This window comes from Lissotriton helveticus, chromosome 10, assembly GCF_964261635.1.
Source record: "Lissotriton helveticus chromosome 10, aLisHel1.1, whole genome shotgun sequence".
Taxonomy (NCBI): Eukaryota; Metazoa; Chordata; class Amphibia; order Caudata; family Salamandridae; genus Lissotriton; species Lissotriton helveticus.
In genome coordinates this window covers 1,020,217,111-1,020,232,078 of record NC_136071.1, presented here as the reverse complement: position 1 = coordinate 1,020,232,078, position 14,968 = coordinate 1,020,217,111, and positions in this window count along the sequence as shown.

Sequence of the window (14,968 nt, the reverse complement as noted above, 5' to 3'; positions counted from 1 at the left end):
CCACTGTATTATCTACACCAGGTACATGTTTGGCAGAAAAATGCACATTATGCAAGAGACATAGGCCAATAAGAGTCTTCAGCAGCCGCAGCACCCAAATGCATTTTGCGCTCTGATTATTGATTGCCATGACCAAAACATTACTCTGGTGTTCGCTAATGATGCCCCCCAAATGTGTAGGGCAACAATGATGGGAAACTATTCTAGAAAGATAAAGTTGCGAGTGAGCCCAGACGCAAACCATTCCCCTGGCCAATGCTTCATGCAACACCTAGAGCCCAACACTGCTCCAAAACCAATGCTGCCCGCTGTATCTTTGTAGAGGGCAATGTCTTTGTTGCTCTGCGCTGGTTGCTGCCACAATAGTGTTCCATTGTATTCATCAAGAAACCCCCTTCATGTCTCCAAGTCCTCTCTGACCTCTCTGGACAATCTCGTGTGGTGGTGCTTGGCTCGTAGGCCAGTCATTGCTCTTGCTATGTTCTTTGAAAAAACTCTCCCCATGGGAATTACTTTCAAGGCAAAATTCAATTGCCCCTCCAAAACCTGCAGCTTATGTAAGGTAACCTTCCTGGCAGTTATGCAGGCATTAGTCGCATCCCTGAATGCCCTCACCTTCTCCTGCGGCAACCTACACTCCATTGCCACCAAGTCTATCTCAATACACAGGAAACACAAACTGGTGTTGGGGCCTTCTGTCTTTTCTTCAGCCAATGGAACCCCCAAAGCCTGAGCAAGCTATTGGAAACACTGCAGGGCCTTCACACATGCCTGGTCACCTGTGGGTCCCATGAACAGGAAGTCGTCTAGGTAATGCGCCACATCGTCTGATGACACCAAGAACTTCACTGCCTACTTCAGGAATCTGTTGCATGTCTCAAATACTGAACACGCTATGGCACACCCCATGGGCATGCACAAGTCAAGGAAGTACTGACCCTCAAAAGTGAAACCTAGCAAGCGAGTATCCTCGGGTGGACGGGTAAAAGGCAAAAAGCTGACTCGCTGTCTGACTTCGCTATCAGAGCCCCCCTGCCTAATCTCTGTAGTTTCACAATTGCTTTGTCAAAGGTGGTGCATCGCACTGTGCATAGTGCCTGGTTCAATCCATCATTTACTGATAACCCAGTGGGGTGAGACAGGTTGTGAATCAATCAACATTTGCCTGGCTCTTTCTTTGGAACCAACCCAAGGGGCGAATACACCAAGGATGCACATGGTGACGAACTAAAAGGACCAGCTACCCTCCCTGCATGCACCTTTCTCATAATATTGTCCTGGACCAACTCCTGCAGTTGCTGAATTGACTGTTGATTCTTTGGTGGGACTGATGAAGGGGGTGCACAGGAAGGAATGCGGAACCCGTCCTTAAATCCGTAGTACAGCATGTGGGCATCCTTGTTGTTGTATTTACTGAGCAGGCACGTGAGAACATGAATGCAAATTTAGGAAGGGCGCCTCACAGTATTACTTGGGCAATAGACTTCTTAGTGCTGTTTGCTCTCTCTGCTTGCCATGCTTTTTGAAATACTTAAACACTGGATGTCCTTGTCCCCTGCACAAAGAGCAAATGTGTTTAAACGTACATGCTGCCCCTTTGCTACATTCCTTCTTAATGAACTGCCAGCAGGCCAATTTTTTGCCTCCCAAACTTCCATTAAAGTGAAAGGACTGAGTCACCCTCCCCGTCGCATGAGACATATTGATTATTGAACTCCTCATGCCAGATATTGATTTCCCTCTGGTCCCATGCTATTTCAGGCCTAACCGCTTTCATCTGCCTAAACTTAATATCCTACTGCATCCACGCAGACCCTTGGAACTCAGATGCTGCCTATGTATGATGGACATGTACCTGAATAACTGTGGGGCTAACAATGGTGTTTTCTCTGTTAGTATCGCTGCGTAAATGGAAAACCCTGTTACTCAGTTCCTCAAGGACCACTCAACCCATACCGTTTTTGGCTTCAACTCGCCCTCTTTTGCCTCCCTGGGCCATCCCGCATTGATCAAGTCAAAAACGTTCACAAATTCCACTCTGTGACTTTTTTTCATCGTCTCCGATGGGCCGTGCTATGTAATTGCTGAAGGAGGGGCCAGCACCAAAGATGTAGACCCAAATATCAATGGGGTCACCACTGGAGGCGATTGGACTATGCTCGCCCCCACCGTCGCTAGTGTGGTAGAAGGCTGCACTACTTCCAACCCCACCATCGCCGGCGCCCCATCAGTCTGTGTCCACACTTGTTCCGCTACCCCCTTTGTGCTCCTGTCACTGTGACTGGTCCGGGTGGTGGTGGAACTGATGCCCCTCCCAACACTACGGGGGCCTGATGGTCGGCAGCGCTCCCTGCCGCTTGCCACCCCCTTAGTGCTCCTGACTGCATGCCTGGCCTGTGTGGTGGCGGTGTTGTCACCCCTGCCATATTCCCCGGGGGCTGTAGGGCCACAGAGATACCTGCCACTTGTGTTACTACTGGCACTCCCTTTACCTGTGGTGCCCCCACAGATGCCGATGTGGTTGAGATCGCCATAATGCTCTGCCCTACTGCCCCCACACTTATGTTAAGTACAGGCTCCTATGCCCCCTGGTCCGAGCTGGGAGCGGCCATGCCCTGAGCATTTGACTCACCCCCCACAGTGGCTACTGATTCAGGCTGTGTACGAGGCTTGTCCTGCAGCCCCTCCCTATACTGAACCAGGATCTTCCTCTGCCCCTTTGGTGCTCTGCCATCTGGCTGTGGCTTGCCCGCCAACTTCCGCAGCGCTGCCTCCATGCCATGCCACTTTGCCACCTTCCAAAGCTTGTTCAGGGCATGGAAATCCTCCTGGGTCACAGACTTCCCGGAATTGGTGTGTGCACGCTTATGCGCCATGCCTTGAACCTACTAGCCAGAAAAAAAAGACAAGATGTAAAACACCTAGTCTCCCAATACTTTGCAAACTATGCCCCCTATACCCACTTCCCACAGAATGATTATCGTCCCCAGGTGTCCACCCTTTCCCAACTCGAAATGGACTGATGCTCAATTCGTGCCACACCCATTACCTGCACAACACGCTAATTAGTGCGCTTGCCATGTTCCTCCCCAGTACTGCTGCTACCGCCGCCCACCCATGGCATGTGGCATTAGAAATGTATTGACCTCTTCTGCATAGAGGTGGTTGACGCATTAATTGCAAACCAAATCAGAAGTAGCTTTTTACCAGAGCACTAAGTACAGGAGACATGTTTTTATTTTAGGGACAGGGCATCGGGATATTAAGTGATGCGCCCAGAATTACAGGATGGTGAGCCAGCACTGAGACTCAAACCCAGTTCCCCAGACCAAGTGTAGGCAGCCCTGGCCGTAATGACACCTCCTCTCCCCTGTGAGTTTTTTTTTTTAAGTGTCACGCTGGTAAGCAAACAGACCATATGTCTGGTTCCCAATGCTAGGGACCAGTGTTGCACTATAACTAGAGCTCGGCCTAGAATAACATTGAGCCTTTAGGAAGGAAAGGCACAGAGGATACCTATGGATGTAATCTGCATTTTTCTGCATGGGGCACTTTAGTGATTTGCAACACATCTACACTTTGGTCACATGAGCTCTAAGCAATACATTTCAAACATTCACCACATCGTCCCTAATGCCCGCGCGAAAGGCCTCCTCCCAAGCACACCAATATTACGTGTTGTGCAAATGAAAATAAATAATGCTGCCAGCGTTCCAGAAGCCACATGGCCAACCATAAGGCTCGAACCCTGGTCTCCGGGATCGACATCGACTGCCCTAACAACTGGGCTACACCCCCATTTCACAACTGGGCATGTCCTTGCTCCTGTGTGGCCTTTACCATCCACAATGCTATAACCATTAAAATTGATGCAGCCTGTTCACACTTGCGCCTACGCTGGGCTGCAACCCTGGGCCCCTCAGATTAAAGACGACCGCCTCACCCGCTGGGCTATAACCCATTATCTACACAGACGCGTCCCGGCCCCCGCGCGGCCATAACATTAATGCAACCATCACTGAGACAGTGACGCCCCATCTGCAACACCACTGAAACTTGGCCCGGGACCCCCGGGACCCAGTGGTAGAAGTGGGTGGGATCGGCAGGAAACGGCGTGCTCTTACTTCTCTAATTTCACCGATTCCGTTCCCCTACTTTCTTATTTTAAACATGCCTCCCAGCAGGGTCGGATTAGCAGGGCGGGCAATTCTGCCCGAGGGGCCTGTGGCAAAGGCAAGCGTGTGGCCGATTTTCTTAGTCCTGTGGCTCAAGCAACTTTGTATAACTCGGTTCAATTTCCAATCTTTTTCCAGCGTCAGGGTAATTTGAGCAGGCCATTCATTGTTACTTGTGAAATGACAATACAGCATCAGGAAGACTTGAATCATGTGGTGCACCTCTCTCCATCCTGGGCCCACAGAAGGTGTCAGTGAACCTTTGAGAGAGGTGTGTCTTTGGAGCAGCGCAATTAACAAGTCGCCAGTGTGAGGAGGAAGCTTTTGTCCCCCACAGCAGGTCACACGGATCAGACAGACAATCCTCACGTCCATCAGACAGACAAGCCTCCGGTGCCTGCTGCCAGTTTTCTCCCATTGAGGATAGGAGTTTAATTTAAATACTGTGCAATGGAATGAAGCAATTGAATGAGAGCCCAGATCAAGAAACACAAAGGTTTTTATTTATGCCTTTTTTTTTGGATGAAGGTTTGCAAACTGCAATTGTGGGCCACTTTTTTTCGGGATGCCCGGACAATTTTTTTTATCCCAATACGACCCGAATGCCAGAAATTGCCAAGGCCGATAGTTAAGCCTCTGCTTTTGTGGGTGGGCGGAATGGGCAGAGAAGGAAAAAGACTCTGTCTTTTCCTTCGTGCCCACAGAGACAAGGACAGTGTCCAGTTCTCCTGCTGCTCGCAGCAACCACCACCCCCTCTTTGTTTCCCCTCTTCCCTCTCTTTCTGTCTCGCTTCTCATCAGGTAGTGAAAACCGAGACTTCAAGAAACGGGTATTACCCTCTCTTTCCTCCTTTTGTTTATTTGCTCCCCTTTGAAATGGATCTAAAAAAGAAAAATATTTTTGCTGGAAACATTGTGTTTTACTCACATTTTTCAAAATCTAAGTACAGTCTCGGAGTGTAGTGAAATAAGACATTCCAACTATGAAAAATAAATAACTACCTAATTAAAGCAAGACAGAGTGGTTGCAAGGTGGCCAGATTGATGTATTCCCACCTAAACACATTAGCGCCACTTTACAGTGTTTGCCAGTGAAGCGCTACTTTTGTTGTCTCCTCTCTCTTTCAACAACGTTGTTTTCCCTGGGTGGGAAAGTGCACCTTTCCTGGAGGTACTGAAATACCTGCTTGATGGGTGAATTGGAAATCAAAATGTGTACAAAGGCTGTGTGTTCACAAATGTGTTTTTTTAAAACCATACTGCCTATGTTTTGAAAAGATATACGCAATGGGCACTGAAACGGGTCCCTTCCGGGCCCTGTAGTCATGGCCTTAACTTCTCATGTAAAAGCACTCACTAATTTCTGAATAATGAGTGGAAAAGGAAAAAGGTAACCATGTTGTTCCTGCTTACATTTCACATGTTTGCTTAATCTTGCATTCCCAATGAGTGTTTGCTTTTTCTAAGATGTTGTTCATTTTTTTAGGCAGCATATTGCTCTTGTCTAGTGCGCAATTTGAATTGAGTCATATCCAGTTTTTTATAGCGGGTCAGTGCAGTGCAAGTTTCTCTCAGTGGGGCAGTATGGTGTCAGTGAGGGAAAGGATGTGGCACTATGGTCAGAGCTGCTGGATTTGGAACTGGGGATCCAGGTTCAGCCTTAATGACCAGTCCACCAGACCATTCTACTGAGAAAGCTCATTTCCATGCTAGACCTTAGAAGGCTTCGCAAGACCTTAGAAGCCCTGGTGTCTTAGCACCCGTAGGTGGACCCTGGCGGTGGCAAGTGCATTTTAACCTTGAAGGCCTGTCCACCACAATCCATGAAGTTCACCTCCAGTCTTGGGGACAGACTTAAGAAGCAGCACACCATAGAGTGACAGTGACTCTGTCACTGAGGTCTCAGGACCCTTGAGCAGGGTGGCTCTAGGGCAGTGCGACCACGCCGGGGGCTAACTTCGGGTGGGGGCATCGTGTTTGTAAATATAATATGGTTTTAAAAGTACTTGCTGCCACCATCCTGGCCTCGGACAATTTTCAGCAAAAATAAAAATGTCAGATAACTCCAGTGATAAATGTTCTTAGTAGAGAGAGATGGTGTTTTGTCTAGTGGAAGTTTTGACTCATGAATAGGAACGGCAGAGGTTTAATGTACCTGCTGCTAAGAACATTTACCATGCAGATCACAAAGTGCACATAAAGTGAATAGGTCAGTGGGTTACTGCTTTTGTCAGAGAGACCCTATTGTTACTTGCAGGTAATAAGTTAAAATTCTAACATAGAACAGTGAGCTATTAACTGTCATGTAAAAGCTGCATGCAGACTCCAAGGTATAAATCAGAGGGTTATGGTGTTTTCCCCAGTCTTCGATTATCCTAATGTTGCAAAAAAGGGTTCATTTGGGTATAAATCAATTCTGATTATTAAAGAGAACCCCCAACCATGGTATTACGTTTAAAATTCTGAATTTGTGTTTCTCCAGACCAATCACTATTAAACTATGCTGCCTACTAGTATGGTTGTCATGTGACTCCTACACCTTGTAGTCCTTTGTCTTATGTAACATTTCCTAAACAGTGATTTACACATGTATGATTGATTGTCTCTGTGTAATATGTGTGATATAAAGAGTTCTGACACCCTACACTGGTATTAGTGGTGCTGTAAATTTTCTGATACTTTATTATTTTGAAATGTTTACACAAAGCTAACAGTCTCTGCAAAGATATTTCCTTATTAGTACTAGTGGAACATACAACTGCAGCAGTGAGAAAGGTGACCAGTCAACCTTTGCAAAGGGCCCTCCACTTCACAGCAGCACAAGTCACATTTTTTAGTAACTTTTGATCAGTTTGAGCTATAAACAATTTATTAGTTAAAATCATCAGATTCTAAAGTGGATGATGTATTATGTGGCAAATATGGCAAAACCATAGCTATGTGGAAACTATTTTGCAAACTAGGATATTTTGCCATTCATTTTTTAACTGCTCTTGTGGAAAAAAGGAGAAGTGCTGATGACAGAAACTCCATGGCTAGGAGACAAAGTGCATGCAATTCCATTTTTAAGGATATATGGGACATTCAGTGATTGAAAACGTATCTGTCTTTGTGAATGTATTTTAATGTCAATAACTCATATTAAACCTTAAATAAACATGTGTATCTATTGGTTAAATTAAGTAACGTAACAAGCTGTAACCAGTTAGTGAAATGGGAAAAAAAAGACTAAAAAGTGGGATATTTTGCTCTTTCTGCCACACCTCTGACTCCGCCTACTGACCCAATCCACTGGTTATTCCCACTCAATGATTCTCCGCCCACAGTTCCCCTACTTCCCCCCCCCACTTCAACCACTTCCGGGACTCCTGGGTCAAAGCCCAACCCTTCCATGCACAGCGCGGTCTCGCCCTCGCGCGCCCGTAAAACAATGCAATGAAAATAATCGAAGTAACTTCACACGCCACGTCTACACTGATCCCCGATCCTGAGTCGACCGCGCTACCAGGTAAGCCACCCGCACCGCAATAATATAGCAGGTCTACACTACACTACCCTTTTAACTGGAAATTCGACTGCCCTGTACATTAGACGCACCCCCTGCATACCCCAGCGGCCTCCAGATCTGTGCGGACTTTGTGTCACAAATGCATTCGGATGAGCTAGGGTGCTTCCGCTAGCTGTACCGAGTGAGTGAAATTAAGACAACTCACGCGCGATGCGTGGGAATTAGCATAGCGCAATACGGAAGACTACAATACCCATGGAGCTTAGCGCGAGCAGCGCTAGGAACACAGGTGGAATCAATAAGGAAGGCACAAACAATCTCAGGGGCTATAAGTAGGCAGGGACGCTAGAAGCGCTGTCGATAATTGCTTTGCAGTACCGAGGGTCCACAGCGGAGTGTTCTTTGATTCAGCCAAAGTCCCGGAGGAGAGAGCATTCGTCCGGAGGTTCCGGAACCGGCTTCTGTTTTCTTGCTCCGTCGTGATCAGGTAACAAGGCAGAAAGGTATTCTCCTCTGTTGGAAGAAACGCACGTTTGCGTATTCGTGCAGAGGAGGAGTGCGCACGTAGAGGCGCTTAGGCTGTTTTTCTCTCTGTTGGAAGAGACCGGCCGGTCTCATGCAGAGAGGTTTAAATGCCTGTATTCTCCTCTGTTGGAGGAGTCGCCTATTTCCGGCGTACTCGTGCAGAGGAGGAGGGCGCACATAGCGGCGCTGGGGAGGTGATACTCTCTGTTGGAGGAGACGGACGGTCTCGTGCAGAGAGGAAAACACCCCTCATACCTAGCCTAGTGATATCCAGTCATTGTTTGTTCTATGGTGCTTTATTTACAAATCAGTGTGCTAAGGCTTATCAGTATCACTGAACCTTTTTCTGAGTTTGACATTGTTTTCTATCTTGGGGTGAACATTGCTGGGAGTCCTGCGTATTAAGGATTCCGTCTTTCATTTAGAGACAACGTGCGTTAACCGGATGGTAATGGACACAAGTCTCTTTTGGGGATTATTTACAGACAGAGCTTATTCCAGAGATATTGAACTCATGTGCGTGAATCTATCTCCTGTACAAGTTGTCTGGTTATTAGTTGGAAGAGACCATGCATACAAACAGGTAATAGGCTAGATCTATTGAATATCAAGGTCGGACAGAGTGGGCGGCAGACACAAGGGTTGATCTTTTGTTGTTTACTTTTGTCTCCTTTGCAGGGCACACCCCAGAAGTCCCCGCCCTGGTTCCTGTTTTTTCCCCCGCTCAATCGCGCCCAAAAGTCCGTGCTAGTTGCAAACCGGACTTGGGTCGATTAAGAGGTGGGCCCTCATATAGCATCACACAACCCTGAGGGAAGGAGAACGGAAGGCTACGACATAATTATCGGCCCACGTATTACTCTCTCCCGGTTGTGTGAAGCATGGCCACTCTAGAAAACGTGGTGGAAGCTCTGGCATTGATGCAGGCAGACCTAGCCGCATCACGCCAGGAGAACGCCACCTTACAAGCGAGAGTAGATCACTTACTGAGTAATCCCTTTGATATAGGGGGAACTGCTCGCCCCAACACGTTAGTCGTAGAGATGCTTACACAGGTCCCTCTAGCTCCACCAGAAAGATTCCATGGGGACATAAAAAAGGTCCAAGTGTTCATGACCCAAATCCTATTACATTTCACATGTAAACCGAAATTGTTTCTCACGAATCAAGCCAGAGTAGCTTTTCTTATATCCTATTTGGGAGGGGAAGCGGCTCAATGGGCTGTCCCGATAGTTCGTAACGACGACCCGCTATTACATGATTGGGACGAGTTCCGAGTCAGCTTTGAGCACACATTTGATAGAAGAGCGGATACGTTCTCCGCAGATCGAGACCTCTTCGATCTACACCAGGGGAGCCAGGATTTGGTGGCTTATCTAAACAGCTTTCGGAGGCTGGTGGCCGAAACGGACTGGCCTGAGGCCAAGAAATCGGCAGTGTACTATAGGGGGTTAACAGACGAGATGAAGGACGTGCTGGCCCAGATCGATCCACAACCAGTCACGTGTGCCGCTCTCATAGACCTAACCCTACGTTTAGACCATCGGCTGCGCGAAAGAAAAGGAGATGTGAGGAAGAAAGATAAAACCGTGCCATATGGTGAGAAGACAGCAGGTCCAGACAAGAATCACAGTGCCACAGAGGCGATGGACATCGGAACCGTGAGAGCCTCACTGACCCTTAGCGAAAGAGACCATCGCAGGAAACAGGGTCTTTGCCTTTACTGCGGAAAGAAAGGGCATTATTTACGAGAGTGTCCGGTCAAACCCAAGTACGGAAAACCACGGGTCGGACAAGCGTCGGTGTTGACTGCGGAGAAAGAGGAGGGAAACGCCAATGCCTGAAAGACACAGAAGGGAGGTCTTCAGGCAGTAAGGTGATCCCTTCCTTGAACACAAGAGAGACAAGGGCGAAAGAGCATTTCGTAGTAACCATGACACTCATGGTGGGTAAAGTGGCCAGGGAAATAAACGCCATGATAGATTCTGGAGCCACCGGATGTTTCATGGACAAAGAGGTGGCCTCGGGGTTAGGGGTGACACTAGAGCGGAAGGAAGTTCCAGAACTGGTTTATGCAGTGGACGGAAAGGAGTTGGTTTCTGGTCCTATCCGTTATCACACCGAAGAGTGCGTCATGATCTACGAAAACAGCCATCACGAAAGAATCTCGTTTAACATCATCCAGGCTCCTATGTACGAAGCCATATTGGGCCTTCCTTGGTTGCGGGAACACGAACCCTCAGTGCATTGGGGAAACAAAACGATTAGGTTCAACTCGCAGTATTGTTTAAATCACTGTATGCCACAATCACAACCTGAAACACGTCAGGACCATCCTAGGCACCTAGTCGCTACAGCCGCAGAAAAAGAGGTGTTGCTTCCTGACTGTTACCAAGGATTTGAGGATGTGTTTAACGACACCCAGGCAGATGTGTTACCACCACACAGAGACTACGATTGCCGGATTGATTTGATCCCGGGATCAGAGATACCTTGTGGCAGGATATATTCTCTCACTATACCGGAAAACAACTATCTAAGAGAATACCTGGACAAGTTTCTAAAGGTAGGGTACATCCGTCCCTCGAGATCGCCTGCAGCATCGCCTCTCTTTTTCATACCGAAAGCCAATGGAGAGCTGAGATGTTGTATCGACTTTCGGAGGATCAACGACATAACGATAAATAATCGGTATCATTTACCATTGATTCCCGTGCTTCTGGAGCAGGTGAGAGCTGCGTCTATTTACACCAAGCTGGATTTAAGGGGGGCATACCATTTGGTTAGAGTCAAAGAAGGCGACGAATGGAAAACGGCCTTCAAGACCAGGTATGGTCTATACGAATACCTGGTGATGCCCTTTGGCCTCTATAATGCGCCAGCGGCGTTTCAATTCTTCCTCAATGAGGTTTTGAGGGAGTATTTGGACGTCTTTACTGTTGTATATATCGATGATATCCTGGTATATTCCAACGATGAACCAGAACACGTGAGACACGTGAGTTTAGTACTCCAAGCCCTCCGGAAACATCATCTGTTTTGCAAGATAACCAAATGCGATTTCCACGTGGACACGGTGGAATTCCTAGGGGTAATGCTGACTCCTTCAGGTCAAGTCATGGCAAAGAGGAAAGTAAAGGCTATTGAAGACTGGCCTAGGCCACAAAACATCAAAGAGGTTCAAAGCCTGTTAGGTTTTGCGAACTTCTATCGCAGGTTCATCAAAGATTTTTCGGACATGGTACTACCTTTAACTAGACTCACCCGAAAAAGAATCAAATTTCTATGGAATGAGGAAGCTCAAGACGCTTTCGTGAGGTTGAAGAAAGTGTTCACCACAGCCCCAGTTCTCACGCATGCTAATCCCTCATTGCCATATAACGTAGAGGCAGACGCGTCAGACGTCGCTATTGGAGCGGTTCTTTCTCAAAGGCAGGACACCACGGGTTATTTGCACCCTATCGCCTTCATGTCACGGAAATTTAATCGAGGCAGAAACACACTACGCCTTAGCAGAAAAGGAACTATTGGCCATTCGCGACGCATTTATGGAATGGAGACATCTGCTGTTGGGAGCAGTGCATCAGGTCACTGTATATACTGACCATCGGAATTTACAGTTCATGCGGTCTGCTAGACATCTCACGCCCAGACAGTTGAGATGGATGCAGTTTTTTGCGGAATACCATTTCCTGGTGACTTTTCGTCCGGGTAGGGACAATAAGAAAGCAGACGCCTTGACCAGACAAGACACTGCTCCCATGAGAGAGACACCCCCAGAGGTATCCATCATCGAACCAGGCAAAGTCCTCTGTGCGACGCACCCAGAGACTTTCCTTCAAAGAGTACGGCAAGACCTGCGATCCAGGGTATGGAGGAGTTGGTTGCGTTCACATCCTGAATGGCGAAGAAGGACCGGGATCGCTCTGAAGGGCAAACAAATCCTCGTTCCTGGAGTATCTTCGAGGAAACTCGTGTTTGGATGGTGTCATACAGTTCCTAGCGCAGGTCATCAAGGAGAAGCCAAGACGCTGGATCGGGTGCTGCGCCAATTCTGGTGGCCTGAGGTGCGGAGAGATGTGATGGCGTGGGTAAAAGAATGCACAATATGCTCTCAATCAAAGACTGACCATCATCGGAAAGCGGGCCTACTACAAATCATGCCTACCCCAGAGGAGCCGTGGGAAAGAATCTCCATAGACTTCATCGTGGGGTTGCCGGAGAGTCAGGGAAACACGGCCATAATAGTGGTAGTGGACTATCTTACCAAAATGGGTCATTTTCTACCCTGCAAACAAGTACCTACGGCTAGCCAACTAGCCACCTTGTTGTTGCAACACGTGGTGAGGATGCACGGAATTCCCAGGACTATCGTATCCGACAGAGGGGCCCAATTCACAGCAAAATTCTGGAAAACATGGTGTGCGGCTCTCCGAATCGATACCACACTGCCTACGAGCTTTCACCCACAAACCGACGGTCAAACCGAAAGACTCAATCAAACCCTGAAACAGTACCTCCGATTTTATGTCAACAACAACACAGAGTCATGGGTGGAGTGGCTGTGGGTGGCAGAAATCGCATATAACAGTGCAAAACATGCATCCACTTCTTACTCTCCCTTCTATTGTACATATGGGTTTCATCCGAGGTTCAACCCTGTGGTCTTGCCTAAACAAGTAGGGAAACTTCCTGATCTCAAACAAAGGCTACAGAGCATGCGCAAAGTGATTCTGAACACGAGAGCAAATTTTCAAAGAGCCAAGAGCAGGTACAAACAACAAGCAGACAGACACCGCAGAGCAGGTCCGGAGTACAAGGTGGGGGATTGGGTCTGGTTGTCATCTAGAAACATACGTTTTAAGCGCACCAGCTCCTTTGGTCCAAAGTACATAGGTCCGTATAGGGTGTCCAAACTAGTGAACCCTGTGGCGGTCAAAATTAAACTACCGGGACACATGAAAATACACCCTGTATTCCATGTCTCTCTGTTGAAGCCCCTACATGGAGCTTGCCCGATCAGACCCACACCTGTGTCGGTTCGGGGGGAAGAGGAATACGAGGTGGAGAGCATCAGGGATGCCAAGTTAGTAAGGGGAAAGGTGTGGTACTTGGTGTCCTGGAAGGGATATGGTCAGGAAGAAGACTCATGGGAGCCATGGGAGGGGGTACATGCCCCGAGACTAGTGGCAAAGTTTCATCGACTGCATCCGGAGAAACCCACTGTCAGCTAGCGTCATCGGAGAAGGGAAATGTACTGTCACAAATGCATTCGGATGAGCTAGGGTGCTTCCGCTAGCTGTACCGAGTGAGTGAAATTAAGACAACTCACGCGCGATGCGTGGGAATTAGCATAGCGCAATACGGAAGACTACAATACCCATGGAGCTTAGCGCGAGCAGCGCTAGGAACACAGGTGGAATCAATAAGGAAGGCACAAACAATCTCAGGGGCTATAAGTAGGCAGGGACGCTAGAAGCGCTGCCGATAATTGCTTTGCAGTACCGAGGGTCCACAGCGGAGTGTTCTTTGATTCAGCCAAAGTCCCGGAGGAGAGAGCATTCGTCCGGAGGTTCCGGAACCGGCTTCTGTTTTCTTGCTCCGTCGTGATCAGGTAACAAGGCAGAAAGGTATTCTCCTCTGTTGGAAGAAACGCACGTTTGCGTATTCGTGCAGAGGAGGAGTGCGCACGTAGAGGCGCTTAGGCTGTTTTTCTCTCTGTTGGAAGAGACCGGCCGGTCTCATGCAGAGATGTTTAAACGCCTGTATTCTCCTCTGTTGGAGGAGTCGCCTATTTCCGGCGTACTCGTGCAGAGGAGGAGGGCGCACATAGCGGCGCTGGGGAGGTGATACTCTCTGTTGGAGGAGACGGACGGTCTCGTGCAGAGAGGAAAACACCCCTCATACCTAGCCTAGTGATATCCAGTCATTGTTTGTTCTATGGTGCTTTATTTACAAATCAGTGTGCTAAGGCTTATCAGTATCACAGAACCTTTTTCTGAGTTTGACACTGTTTTCTATCTTGGGGTGAACATTGCTGGGAGTCCTGCGTATTAAGGATTCCGTCTTTCATTTAGAGACAACGTGCGTTAACCGGATGGTAATGGACACAAGTCTCTTTTGGGGATTATTTACAGACAGAGCTTATTCCAGAGATATTGAACTCATGTGCGTGAATCTATCTCCTGTACAAATTGTCTGGTTATTAGTTGGAAGAGACCATGCATACAAACAGGTAATAGGCTAGATCTATTGAATATCAAGGTCAGACAGAGTGGGCGGCAGACACAAGGGTTGATCTTTTGTTGTTTACTTTTGTCTCCTTTGCAGGGCACACCCCAGAAGTCCCCGCCCTGGTTCCTGTTTTTTACCCCGCTCAATCGCGCCCAAAAGTCCGTGCTAGTTGCAAACCGGACTTGGGTCGATTAAGAGGTGGGCCCCCATATAGCATCACACAACCCTGAGGGAAGGAGAACGGAAGGCTACGACACTTTGCTTGATATATTATAGTTTCATATTAATGCAGAATCTCAAATAAGAAGTCCATATTGTTGCGTATTCGGCAGGATCTGAACACACCTGAAATTCCTGGTTGACCCTGGCCGCCCTCACTTGTCTTCCGACCTCCCCGAGCAGCCTCCTAATCAGGTAATCGAAGCATGATTATAATATTTAATAATAATTAACCTGTTATAGGAAGCAACCTTGTGCCACGACCCCCTAGAACCCACCTTGGTACACTCCTTCTGCGTCAACCGGC